Source organism: Chanodichthys erythropterus, chromosome 14 (assembly GCF_024489055.1).
Source record: "Chanodichthys erythropterus isolate Z2021 chromosome 14, ASM2448905v1, whole genome shotgun sequence".
In the NCBI taxonomy this organism is placed as follows: Eukaryota; Metazoa; Chordata; class Actinopteri; order Cypriniformes; family Xenocyprididae; genus Chanodichthys; species Chanodichthys erythropterus.
Window position 1 is genome coordinate 19237367 of NC_090234.1, and position 15138 is coordinate 19252504.

Consider the following 15138-nt stretch of genomic DNA (forward strand, 5'->3'; position numbering starts at 1 on the left):
AGGGGGTGGAATGAACAGTGAAATGTTGTCAATTATCGCAAAATGTAGAACAGTTGGGTCCAAATTTAAGCTGAGAAAGTTTTTACTCAGTCAGGTAGGTTTTAATCACAGCTCTCATACAACATATGATTTAAGCTGAATTCAAATGCTCTTGTAAGTTAATTCTAAATTAGTCGAGGGAGAGAGGGAGGAGGAGTGGATGGATGGATGGATGGGATATTAAGTATACTCAACATTTTTTTTTTTTTTTTACAGTAATAACACAGAGGAGTCTAAAAGTCTGAGACTACATTTAAAATCAAGAATTTAAAATCTAATTTAAGTGAAGCTCTTAAATGTAATTTCGGGAGGAGTGAATCCATCTAATCTTTCAATTAACTGCTGGAGTACATAAGCAGCAATTCACCTTGCTCTGGAATCAGCTGTTTTGGAATCCCTCCACCTCCCGATCTCCACTAAAATAATTTAGGCATTTTGCTACCATACTCATCTTCCAAGCATCAGTAGTCCAACTGGGGGGTATATCTAAGCTTGAGTCGAAGCTGCTTCCTCAAGTCCCTCCACTTTGGACAGCAAGCCAAATATGTTTAACCTTAATAGCTTGGCAAACAAACTCATCAACTAGGGTAAAATGGATGTTAAAAACTTTAAAACACCCCATCACCAAACATCACTGTAACACAGTTTGTATATAGGCGGCAACTGGCGAACAATCAACATAACTTTAATGACAAAATAAACAAAGAACAAAACGAAAGTAATGCCGGCAGACCCTCGCGGACGTCTGCCGGCCACACAAACATAATAAAACATAAAATAAAGTCCAGGCCTGGTCCTCTCTTGTCCTTCACTGTTGTCGCTCCTCCTTTTATGCTCCCGGAGCTCCTCCGTGAGAGACTCAAGGCCGGCACGCCTCGCAGGTGATGCTCATTATCACTTGCGTCACCGGCCTCGCACCGTTCCCTCACGGCTCTCGCCCGCCCTGCTCGTCACAATCACCAACCATTTGGTGTAGATTACTATGAAACTTGCAATACACATAGGACATTGGCTCAATTTTACCCACAATCAAACTGTCCCAACTGTCTATAGTATGGTCCTGTGTTTTATGCATGTCCCTATGCCATATTAGCTTAGTTATACCTTTGTAGTTGCAGTAGCGAAGCTCCAAATGCTTATATCCAGGTGTAAGTATGTATCACTGTTTTTAATTGTTGCAGACCCCATCTCTTTGGTATTGAAATAATCCTCTTCTCGTGTCTTAATTGATGGCGTATAGTATGTTTCATACAATAATGCATCATACACACTTTGGTGTAACACTGCACAAATTCTCCAAGCCACCATAAACATGCAAATACCATGTGAAGAAAGAGAGAGACCTTCCCTGCTCAAAGGTTCACACCTCTGATTGGCCATTTAAAAAAAAAATGGGTGTGAGAGGGCCTTCAAAGATCCCTACTAACACACACCTCTGCTCAATCTCTTTTGAGGCACAACGTTTCCTGACTTCTTCTGGCTACTTTACCTTCAAGTTAACTTTGTTGGATTCAACGTGGGCCATCCAGAAGAATCCAACGAATGCTTCAGCGCACTCCTAACAAAATCATCAAAAATGTTCGGACTCTATTGCATCTGGACTTGTTCAGCAACCAAAGTCAATGCAAGTATCTGTTTTGCAGCATGTAGATGCATCTTTAAGTTGTGCCCTTTTTAAGGTGACCCTAAATTTTTGATGTTTCTCATAGGCCGTGGTTAACTGATTGTAATCTTGCCATTGTCTTCTCTCTCTCTCTTTCTTTACTTTCTTTATATATTATGTTTATAATCTTTGCGTAGTTTAGTTGTATGCAGCTTGCCTGTTGTTTCATCTATTAAACCATTATATCCACGCTTTATTGCCTCTGTGTTTGCCACTCACAAGTCAAAGTCACTAAAGCCCGGAACACACCAAGCCGATGCTGACAAATTAGTGGCGATGAAAGCAGACTGCGGGGTTGGCTCACATTGGCAGTGTAAGGCCTGATTTTCCTGCTAAACAAAAACTGAGATAAAGCGTCCTGCAATAAAGTAATAAAACTTTAATCTGGAAAGAAGATCTCAAAGAAGTAGCAATGGACAACACCTTGCCCCCACTCCAAAAGGACAACGCCTCCCCCCACCACACCCACACACACACACACACACACACACAAACACACACACACACACACACTCTCCTTCCCCCTGCCTCAAGTCACTGAAAGTTATTCAAAACATATAATGTAACTTTTGTATCTATTGTTTTTCCCTTTTCATGTTTGGTATCATTTAATTTGTCTCAGTGCGATTGGTAAAACGGTCTCAATTTCATAGCAGTCACTAGAATTATGAAGAAGATGGAAAATTAAGGAAAATTCTGTCCTCTTTTTGGGTGGTGTCTCTTCTCCTCTCCCCCAAAACAGGTGTTGGTGTAATAAACATTTACGATCCTTTTGTTCTGATTCTGGTATAAAAGGTAAAGAGCAAAGCAGTCATGGGGGGGATCATCTGTAGGAGAGGCCCCCCAGAGATGGGTGAATGTCTGAGGACATTCACCCATCCCTGTGTATATGCATTTCTTTGAGTAATCGATGTTATGCATTTATCATTTCTGAATTGGCTTCTAATTGTCTAATTGTAATGTAATTGGCATGATATATTTTTACTTGACAAATAAAATGTTATATTTGGTTGATTCTGTATTATTCTTAATCCATTATTTCTAGTAGATCAAAGCGAAGGTATTACCTCAAATCTGTGTTCAGGATTGTTCATACGAAAGGTTTAATAGATGGAGCATAGGGCACGTCAATTAAGTCCATTTCGATTTCTGACAATCACTGCCTTAAATAAGTTGCAGTTTTCGTAAATATATCAAAACTATGCTTTTTGTTACGAGTAAGCAGAGCGCGACCGACTTAAAGGTAGATATTTACCCTGCATCCAATGTTTAAGGTCAGACTGACGAGTTTGTGTCCGGGAAGAGTGCTCAAATCGGCCGAAGTAACTCTTCTAAAGCGATACCGGGACTGCAGTGAACGAAATAATTTAAGATATAAGGTAATCAGAATAATCGAATATCTAAATTAATACATAACAAATGATTAATTTCTAATTGGAGACACAACCCTTAGAATAAGAATCATTTGAAATTGGAGTCAGATTAAACGAGTGAAATTAAGTGAACTTCACAGAGACGCTGAAAAGGCATACACGCTTAAACCTTCCCCGTCCTGTGGGAAACCGTCATTGGACCTATTAGGCGGGCCTTACAAAGTGGTGACATTCCCTCCGTGATCTCCCATCTTGTTGGCGAGTGTCTTTTCAGTGGAAAATTGGGATTTGCAACAAGTAAGGGGCTTGATCATCTTCTTTTTCTTCAGCTGTGGTAAGTCCATTCTTATTTGCCTTTTAGAAGTGTTGAGGGAAAGATAATTGCATCCTACACATTTGTAGAATGGGTCGGCATACCCATCGATTTAAGACCGGAGACCGAAATCCGGTGGGGCTGGAGAATTAGACAACCACGTTATCAGGGACATGATAGCAGCAGCATAGATGAGAAATGATATCCCTTGCTTTAACTTTAAAGATCTCCTTGTTTGCCTACGCAACAAGAGATTAACCTTAAATTGGAATAACATCATCCAAATTTTATTCTGGTATTCAACAGAGGGCTGTAAATTGAAACCTAAATTCTGAAGTAAAGAATGCCCAGCTACATGTTTATTTGTCTTGCTGCAACGACGTTGCAATGCTGAAAATAAGCAAATGGTCACGTTGTGAAAAAATCTTGTGATTGGATAAGCCAAAAGATAACAAGGGAGAAAATCTCACTGAAATCCTTTGTGTGTGGAATGTAAAGCTGGACAAAACAATGTTGTAAAACTAAAAAGTTTTCAAAATATAAGATTTGGACATAATTCTGTCTCAGTCCTGGAGAACTGCTGCCATGCAGAAGTCCTAGAGACTGCAACTGGGAAAATACACTAAATGTTAAAATTGATGTGTATAATGATAATTATGATATTACTGAGAGACTTGTAACCAAGCTTGAGGGTTTCACCCAATCAGAGGACATGCCCAGCTTGTCTTTGTTTCATAAAATAAATTTCAAGAGGTGCTAAGAAAGTTTACAACTGATGTCACAAATGGTGTAAACAGCACTGGTTAAGGCTCAGTCTTATAAAACATATATTTTACCTTGGTCTTATCAGACCTTAAAATTACTGCACTCTTGTACGTTGTTCAGTGTCTCAAAAAGAAACTGAAAAAACAAACAGACCAACAATTAATCTTTGTGCTCTCAATCAAACCTGTGTTTGTCCAACCTTTCTTTTCATATCCAAATAGATTCACAGAGGAGTGTAATTGATAACATCTTAGCCCAAAAATAAGAAAATTGTGTCCAATTCTATATTGTTGTCACAAAAATCTTAAAATGGAGCAAATGATTTGACCCAATATTCACAGCATCAAAGTCTATAACCGTTTCCAGTTTAGCCTGTTGCTGTGAACACAATGTAATGCCATCACAGCTGTAGCTGCAGGGCCAGATGCCTTCTAAAAGATCAGTGAGGTGACAAGTCACTCTTCACAAATTACTCAGCCAAGACCCTCTTGATACCAGCAAATAAAATTATTTTTAATTTATACTATTTTAATATAATATAATTTATATTATGATCACATCATGATATATTATATTATGATGGCCAGGGATGGCCTTTAATCTCATGATGATTCAAGCAATGGTTTGGAAGAAGAAAGGATTTTGGAGAGGAGCAGAAGGAATTAGAATGTAGTAAGATGGAACCAGAATGTAGACAGAAGTTGGAAGCACTATCAGTGCTGAAAGAACTATGAGGAATCAATGGAAGGATTCAAATTTGTAATTGTGTTAGACACATTGTTCTCATAGAACACACATTCTAGTTGTTTGTGCTACTACATGTGCACCTAGACTAGTTGAGTTTATTCTTTAAAACACATGACTGCTTTACTGTAAGTGATGAGTTGACACACTTAGGTTTAAGGTTGTAGATGCTATGCATTCTAGGCCATGTGTCTTGTGTAAGTTGGAATAACTAGTACTGAAATTGTACAACAATTTCAAGTTGTATGTGGGTCTATGTTGAATTAGTTAGTCTCCTAAGTGGAACACTCAGCTATCTTCCATATAGCTGCAGTTAAACCATGTACAGGAGCATAGAATTGCCATAAGGCTACAATGTGCTTCACAATTGCATTAAACTGTTAAGAAAGAAAAATGGAAGGAAGGAATCAAATTAATGGAAAATAACTTCTTTATCTACTATCTGTGCAAGAATCTTTAATGAGAAAATTACAACGCCCAGTATTTATTAACTAAAACAATCAACCCGATTGTCATATCTTGAATAGGCTAAATCCATTCAAGATCAAAACCTGAATTAAAAAAAAAAAAAAAAAATCGATTCTATTGATCTGTAACCCAGTGACAAGAGGAAGTATAAATTTTGATTTTCCTTTGCAACAAAACCACAAACAAAGTGGACAAGTGTTAGCAAACTCCTCTCTGAGGGCACTGGATCATATGGGATCTGATCAGGGAAGTTATTTTACTGGACATGTAATTAAAGTTGTGTGAAATGTTAATATCAGGCAGAGACTCTTCTGTTTTTACAGACCACAGAGGTCCAAATGGTCAAGTATTTGAATGACACCATAAAAGCCAACTGCTAAACAAACAGCACAGCACCACAAAAGGTGATCTGGTGTCCTAATCACAGATCTGATAAGTGTGAGATTCCCCCAGGAAACCCGGGTGTGATAAAACTCACAACACAACAGACTGTGTAAGCACGGCTGCAATAGCAACTCAAGGTGTAAGATTCTCTGACAACGCTTAACACCAGCAGTCAGATCTGACCACTAACATTCAGTTTTATCTGGCCTTTTCTTTGCAGAAACAAAATCATAATAATGATCTATGTCTCTGTAATCTAAAACACATTTTCTTCTAATGGCATACAATCTTAACAGATTAAAGCCATTTGCAACAACTGCCTGGATAAGACCATCTAAGAAAAATTAAGATAGCACCATCTATCTTAACATAATTTGTTTAAAGGTTCAAGATAAACTGTTTTTCCTGTGTGTCTGTTTCCTTTTCAGGATTGACAGCTGCCATTTTAAAGGCCATAATACACAACTTCACACACAGGAGATGGGGGTGTAGAAACTTCAAGAGGCCATCTCATGACACTAATAGATACATGGCCTCCCAGTGTAAAACTGGAACTAAATTATGCAACACAAATTATGGTAGGATAGACACCACCCATTTTCTCCACAAACATACAGAACACACACACTACAAACTCACAACATCTCTACCTGGAATAGATCATAAGACTATCCAGACGAAAATTATTCACATAATGCAAACCTAACATACATCATTCACCTTCATACATAGGACAAGGGAAATTATTGTTGTAATTTCTTTTCCTTTTTAACTGTATCCATTTTGAGGTATAATGGAAACACTGTAATATGCAGGACATGTGCATGGCTTCAGTCACACATCAATTAATAGAATTTCTGATCATTCAAATTACAAATTCAAAATTTAAATGAGACCTATTCAGTGATGTAACTGGTCTCTTTGGACAAAGCGTTTTGGCATTGTTGCAAACTAGGAGGGCCCCCTAGTTTCCAACACATGACTAATGAAAAATTGAACTAAACAGTTAGAACTGAAATGCAGGCATTTCTATAAATCAGTTACTCAATTCCCAGACCTCTATTCTTGAGTGTGACTTTGCCTGTACATCAAATGCACAGATAATGGTTGTAAAAGCTTAACAAGAGATTTTAAATTTCTGTTCCTGTAAATTCCATTCTCTAATTGACTTGATTGAAGCCTAAGTTCTGCATCAAGGATGTGCAGTTAAAACAACTATTATAGACAGTTTTATAATGGTAATTATGAAATTGTGTATTTCTATGTTTAAGTATGTGATATATTTAATTATTTATACCACTGGTAATATACTGGTTATTTAGACTCTTTGCTAATTGCCTTTAATGCATCCAGACCAAGTCTAAATTCCACTATAGTGAAGAATCTGGTGATTAAATGAGACCTGCTCACTAAAGATAGTACTCTGAAAGGGAGACCTTCTTTACCATTCGCACTTCTGACATGTTCATCATGTGTTATTTTGTGTTATTATGTTTTTCCAACAACCCTTTTCCTCATCTTATGATAACACGTATCATCATTGTTCAAGTATTGAATGGTCACTCAGAGGTTGTTCAGGTGTCCTGCACGCAATGGAGCATCATCAGATAAATGAATCCTTCACCCATGGAGATTTGACCTGCCCGGCAAACTAGACCTTCTACTTGAAGGTAACCGAGGATTTCTCACAGGATCAATTAAACCTGGGGCGGACACAGGTGTTTCCGCAAAGTGTAATGAGACTTTCCTGACACGTTCTGCTCATGCTGACCAACACAACAGACTTGGTACAACCAGTCATTCTACAGACAGAAAACCACCACAGCCAAGTGCAGGTGGAAGCAAACCTGACCAAGAGGATCACAGACATGTCCAGCTGCTACAGCATCCAGTCAGCACAGTACACATCTGAAGGGACTGTGTGCCACAGAGATGCATCCTGCTGTACTTTCATCTTAATGTTCAACCTGCCTTAATGATGTTATTTCAGGTGACGACTTGACTCCTGCACCCATCGACTAATGAGCATATGAAAGCATGCACCCAACATGTGGAAGCAGGAAATGTCCAAAAGTGGCCCCTCAGGGACTCATTGAATTTGCCCCAAGGGGCCAGGGGCCATCTGTAAGGCCTGATTTTCCTGCTAAACAAAAACTGAGATAAAGCGTCCTGCAATAAAGTAATAAAACTTTAATCTGGAAAGAAGATCTCAAAGAAGTAGCAATGGACAACACCTTGCCCCCACTCCAAAAGGACAACGCCTCCCCCCACCACACCCACACACACACACACACACACACACAAACACACACACACACACACACTCTCCTTCCCCCTGCCTCAAGTCACTGAAAGTTATTCAAAACATATAATGTAACTTTTGTATCTATTGTTTTTCCCTTTTCATGTTTGGTATCATTTAATTTGTCTCAGTGCGATTGGTAAAACGGTCTCAATTTCATAGCAGTCACTAGAATTATGAAGAAGATGGAAAATTAAGGAAAATTCTGTCCTCTTTTTGGGTGGTGTCTCTTCTCCTCTCCCCCAAAACAGGTGTTGGTGTAATAAACATTTACGATCCTTTTGTTCTGATTCTGGTATAAAAGGTAAAGAGCAAAGCAGTCATGGGGGGGATCATCTGTAGGAGAGGCCCCCAGAGATGGGTGAATGTCTGAGGACATTCACCCATCCCTGTGTATATGCATTTCTTTGAGTAATCGATGTTATGCATTTATCATTTCTGAATTGGCTTCTAATTGTCTAATTGTAATGTAATTGGCATGATATATTTTTACTTGACAAATAAAATGTTATATTTGGTTGATTCTGTATTATTCTTAATCCATTATTTCTAGTAGATCAAAGCGAAGGTATTACCTCAAATCTGTGTTCAGGATTGTTCATACGAAAGGTTTAATAGATGGAGCATAGGGCACGTCAATTAAGTCCATTTCGATTTCTGACAATCACTGCCTTAAATAAGTTGCAGTTTTCGTAAATATATCAAAACTATGCTTTTTGTTACGAGTAAGCAGAGCGCGACCGACTTAAAGGTAGATATTTACCCTGCATCCAATGTTTAAGGTCAGACTGACGAGTTTGTGTCCGGGAAGAGTGCTCAAATCGGCCGAAGTAACTCTTCTAAAGCGATACCGGGACTGCAGTGAACGAAATAATTTAAGATATAAGGTAATCAGAATAATCGAATATCTAAATTAATACATAACAAATGATTAATTTCTAATTGGAGACACAACCCTTAGAATAAGAATCATTTGAAATTGGAGTCAGATTAAACGAGTGAAATTAAGTGAACTTCACAGAGACGCTGAAAAGGCATACACGCTTAAACCTTCCCCGTCCTGTGGGAAACCGTCATTGGACCTATTAGGCGGGCCTTACAGCAGTGTCTGGGTCCAAAGTTGCCCTGACACACCAAATTGAAGCGCGACACCTGACAGTCAAGTAGCACGTCCGTTCTGCACCTGTCTAAGAAGAAATGCCTTTCCGTACCAGCAGGTAGCAATAGCTTAACAGCCAATCAGAATGATCAGATGGCCCGACTGACCGTCGAACTTTGACGATTCGATTGTCGAATCGGCCAAAAAAAAGCTGTCGAGGACCAACATCAGCCGACGGTGAGGAACACATTGAGAAAACTTATTTGGAACAAAAACTGCCCGATGGCCGGCGTGGTGTAGATGTGGTGTATTGCGGGCTTTAAACGTTTTGATTTTGCTACATGCTATTACCCTGAAAGTACTGTATACATTAGGAAAAAGTAATTATTTCTTGGCCAGGAAGATAATTTATTTCCTAGAATTGATAACTAATCATGTGGTTTGTTTGGTGGATGAACTGATTAAATAAGTGTAATATTATTTCTGCTACAGTCAATTCTGAAACTAGTCCAAATATTTATTCACTATGGTCTCAGACATTTGGACTCCTCTTCATATATTTAAAATTATGTTTCTAAATGGGAATAATCTCTTATTATTGCAAACAGAAAGCTTTTGAAGTAGTGTGTGCCTCGTGGCAAGATTCAAGTCGAGCATCTACGCATTCCCCAACAAAAGTAAGTTCATGAACTGCTCATCAATTTTAATGAAATATCAAGCACTACAGATGCACTACAGGAGCAGTTCGACCATATCTCAGTGATCATGCACATATTAACAGATCAATCCAGCAGCTGTGTGTTGTATTGACAGAGAGCCTTTAAAGTAGCTTTCCAATCAATGTAAGAGACACACATGTATGGGAGTAAAAAACACTTCTGCAAATATGTTCCTTAGCCAAAATCAACTGATTTCTTTGTACTCCATCCTAAAGGACAGGTTGCTAACTGGTCCAGGACTTGAGTGCAACATTATCAGCTTGCTAAATATAATATAAAATGGTTTATCAATCAAATTAAAATAGACAGATAGATACATAGATAGAATGACACATAGAAAGATATATAGACAGACAGGCAGACAGATAGAACGACACAGATAGAACAACAGATAGATAGATAGATAGATAGATAGATAGATAGATAGATAGATAGATAGATAGATAGATAGATAGATAGATAGATAGATAGATAGATAGATAGATAGATAGATAGATAGATAGATAGATAGATAGAATGATAGATAGATAGATAGATAGATAGATAGATAGATAGATAGATAGATAGATAGATAGATAGATAGAACAAAAGACAGACAGACAGATAGACAGACAGACAGACAGACAGACAGACAGACAGACAGACAGACAGACAGACAGACAGACAGACAGACAGACAGACAGACAGACAGACAGACAGATAGATAGATAGATAGATAGATAGATAGATAGATAGATAGATAGATAGATAGATAGATAGAACAAAAGACAGACAGACAGACAGACAGACAGATAGATAGATAGATAGATAGATAGATAGATAGATAGATAGATAGATAGATAGATAGATAGATAGATAGATAGATAGATAGATAGATAGATAGATAGATAGATTGAACGACAGATAGATAGATAGATAGACAGACAGACAGACAGATAGATAGATAGATAGATAGATAGATAGATAGATAGATAGATAGATAGATAGATAGATAGATAGATAGATAGATGATAGATAGATCTATTTCTGCATAACTAGTGACTCCACATGCAACAGCAAAAATAGTTCTCCTGAACACTCACCCTGACTGCTTTTGGTTGGATACATAGTCCTGTCCCAAACTCACCAATGATGCATCTGTGTCGAGCTGGATGCGGTGCTGAAACAAACAGAGCAATCTGTTGATAGCACCACGGAGACACAGTGTTCACAAAAACCCACCTGCATCACCTTGAGTGCCATTTGCTCTCCATTTAATCTCATTGCTGTCTAGGAGAAACAAATAAGATATTAACAAGATCCACTTTATGATTTTTCACTCCTGACTCAGGGCTAGAAATGCAGAGAGGAAAGGATATTTTAATCTAGAAGTCAAACTGATGATCAAGGGGTGAGAGTATATGTATGAAGGAGACAGCGAAAGCTACACTCAGAGTGTGTTTGTATAGTGTGTATGAGTGTGTGTGTGCGCAGAAGTGAGACGCACTGAAGGATGAGGCAGAAACTGCTGCTATTTATATCCCCCTCAGTAGCTACAGGGAACAGCCACCATCTGCATAAAGCAGGCAAAATCAGAGCCTAAATTTCCACCAAATACTCACGACTGGTATCCACACGGCTTCTGAAATAGCAGCGGGAGCCGATCTTAATAATGAAAAACAATGTTCAGTTATACTGCAGTGTTATTAAAATTGGATTCATTCACAGGGCTCCATTCACCTTTAGCTTAGATGGATAGCGTGCTCGCTTACATCAACAGCTTCCTGCAGGGAGCTGGCCGCAGCATCTAATACTGCCAGAGTCGTTGTTTATACGCATGGGCTATTTATACAGCAGCAGCAGCAGCTTTTAATAGCTTGTTTCGCCCCTGCACACCATCCTGCTGCTGCACTCATACACACTACTGCAGTGATGTATACTCAAAACAGTTGCACACTGAACGGAGGTGGGGAGAAAGATGGAGAGAAAACAGAGACGAAAACAGGCCAGAAATGCATTCAACAGTTTTTGCAGTGTATAAAGTGCAAAATGTGCAGCATTCAACAGATCATCGAGCACTCGCTATATCCCACAATGCAACGCAGTCAAATTGACTGTTCTATTTACAGAGTGAACATGAGTGAAGAAGAAAAAGGTAAATCAGTTGCTAAAGCAATTTAGGCCACATTCTGAATAGCATAATAATGTTTCTGTAGTTTCTGTAGTGCCCTGGTTCCGACAAAAACCCAATACAATTTTTCCATTGGTTTTTGGATTATTGCAGAAAATGAGCTGTGTGACCAAAAAAGGTTTATGATTCTTACAGGTTTTTTCATTGTGATAATCTTAATGAACACGACTTTTATGAATTTTTGAAGCCACTGTATAAGTCATTTTTTTTTTTTTTTTTTTGGCGCACCAAAAATATTCTTGTCGCTATATAATATTAATATTGAACCACTGTACTCACATGAACTGATTTAAATATGTTTTTAGTACCTTTATGAGGGCAGGAACCGTGATCGTAGAGAGGGGGCGGGGCACAGCAGCTCATTTGCATTTAAAGGCACATGCACGAAAACAGCATGTTGTCAACAAACAGTTGTGTTTGTGCATTATACAGACTGCAAGTGTTTAAAAATGAAAATAGCGACGGCTCTTGTCTCCGTGAATACAGTAAGAAACGATGGTAACTTTAACCACATTTAACAGTACATTAGCAACATGCTAACAAAACATTTAGAAAGACAATTTACAAATATCACTAAAAATATCATGATATCATGGATCATGTCAGTTATTATCGCTCCATATGCCATTTTTTGCTATTGTTCTTGCTTGCTAACCTAGTCTGATGATTCAGCTGTGCACAGATCCAGACATTATTACTGGCTGCCCTCGTCTAATGCCTTGATCATGGGCTGGCATATGCAAATATTGGGGGCGTACATATTAATGATCACGACTGTTACATAACAGTCGTTGTTATGTTGAGATTCGCCTGTTCTTCGGAGGTCTTTTAAACAAATGAGATTTACATAAGAAGGAGGAAGCTCAGTGGAGTTTGAAACTCAGCGTATGTCTTTTCCATCTACTGAACTCTTGTTATTCAACTATGCCAAGGTAAATTCAATTTTTAAATCTAGGGCACCTTTAAAAAGCGACTGTCATAACTGATTTATTAAAAAAATGCATTAAATATTGAAGAACATTAAAAATTATAATGAATATATCTATATTTATCAGAATGTTGCTCTGTAGAGTTCGTTTTTCTAGCTGACTGAGTTTACGGTCACTGAATATGTGTTTCTGAGGTAAATGTGACGTTACCTGACATTAATTTAAGCCGTTTTTGACGTCTTTCCGAGGTTGAAACACTGATTGAGCTATTACACGATACGTATTTCAGTAAAGGGGGTCGCACACCGGACGCGAAGCTCGGCGCCGCGCCGCGTCTCAGGTATCTCACACCGGCCGCGCACATTATATACGCGCGCGCTCAATTTTGACTCGACTCCTGATAGAAGAGCTGCACAATGGGAGTGTTTTACGTCAACAAGGAAACGTTACATGCCTATGCTTTAATATTTCGCACTGAGGTTAGTGTACATGGAAAAATGGCACAACAAAGCAAAAGGAAAGAAAATGCTACGTTTATTATACATTTTTAGACTTTATTCAAGCTGTTAAACTAAGAATGTGAAACTGATGTATCTTGCAGCACAGGGTGAAGTCAGTATGTACATTAACGATGATTTGAGAGAAATATAATATACATTTAATGTAAAACAATGTACATGGCGCTGTGTGGCGCGGCAGGATTTTAAACAACTTCCTGAGTCGTTGCTGGGCGCCGCGGACAGGCGCCGAATGTCGCCGCCGGTGTGCGTACTCTCATAGAAAACAATGCGTTCGAATTTTAAAGATTGCGCGGCGCCGAGCTACGCGTCCGGTGTGCGACCCCCTTAAGTTGTACTGTATATTTTAACATACCTTCAGATGTTTATTCAAGTTTATTTCGCGCTGTAACTGGTATTAAATCGGAGGAGAGGATGTTCACATGCGCTCCGTGCTGCTGTTTCTCTTTGGTGCTAATCTGGATCTTCGGATCTGTCACGCCACATTAAACAGTGCCAAAACTATATTTATTTTTTGAATCTCATAATAAGATGGAAGTCATCTGAAATCTGAGACTTTGCTTCATATCAAATGTAACAAAGCACAAAGATTATTGCGATTTATTGGATGGGAGGCGCTACATATTCTGCTCATTCATCAACTGAAAACAGACTAGACTAATCAATTCTTGGGATTAAGAATCGATATCGTTCGTAAAAATGAGAATCGATTAAAATTGTGAAATCAATATTTTTTACCCAGCCCTAGTTTTTTGAATGGGATTTTGGTTAAATGGCTGAAATTAGGTCTGTGGTGAATGCAAGCTCAAAACAGTTTCACGTTTTATTCTATGACATAAAATGCATCAGTATTACCCTACTTGTGATTTTTTAAGCTGTTGTGTTTTGAAAAAGGCAGTTGCTAACAAGTGGGTAAATGGGACTACACAGGCAGTCAGGGACATTAATTGTAAACACTCGGAAGGTAAGCTCAGTCTGCTTTTACAGCCTCATTATTCTCTCTTATAAACTATTCTAACTTAAATGTGCTGGGAAAATGTTTTTAGATAAAAACTGAAAGAGTTGTCGGAAGCTTAGTGATGGTGACGTTGAAGTCGAGTGACCGCGGTGTAGTTCGTTTATAGCCTAGGCTACTTTTAGCTTTTTACTTCTGGCATTTAGGCTTCAAACTTCATAAAAGTTATGTTCATCTGTGGAAATGATATTGATGGACAAAACGTGTAAGTATCATAACCCTTTTTAAACACAGAGCTTATTTTTTGTGATTTTCCAAAAGTCTATGGGAAAATTGCATAGGCTTTCGATCGAGGGTACCCGTGTGCCGCTAACTTCCCGGTTGGCCTACAAAGTGACATCATACCTGCACCACTCTATTTACAACATGTATTTATAAATGATCTGTGAAATATTTTAAACTGAAACTTCACAGACACATTCTGGGGACACCTGAGACTTAAATTACATCTTGTAAAAATGGAAATAATAGGTGCCCTTTAAAATGAGCTTTTGATTCAAGTAAAATCCCACCATTTTCTTTTAGATATGATTATGGATGTTCCTTGATATATTTATCTTATGATAAATGAACACTAGCAAAAATCTGTGCAAAACCTGAGCAGTTTCAGATCACACGGTTTAATGGCACAGCTGAA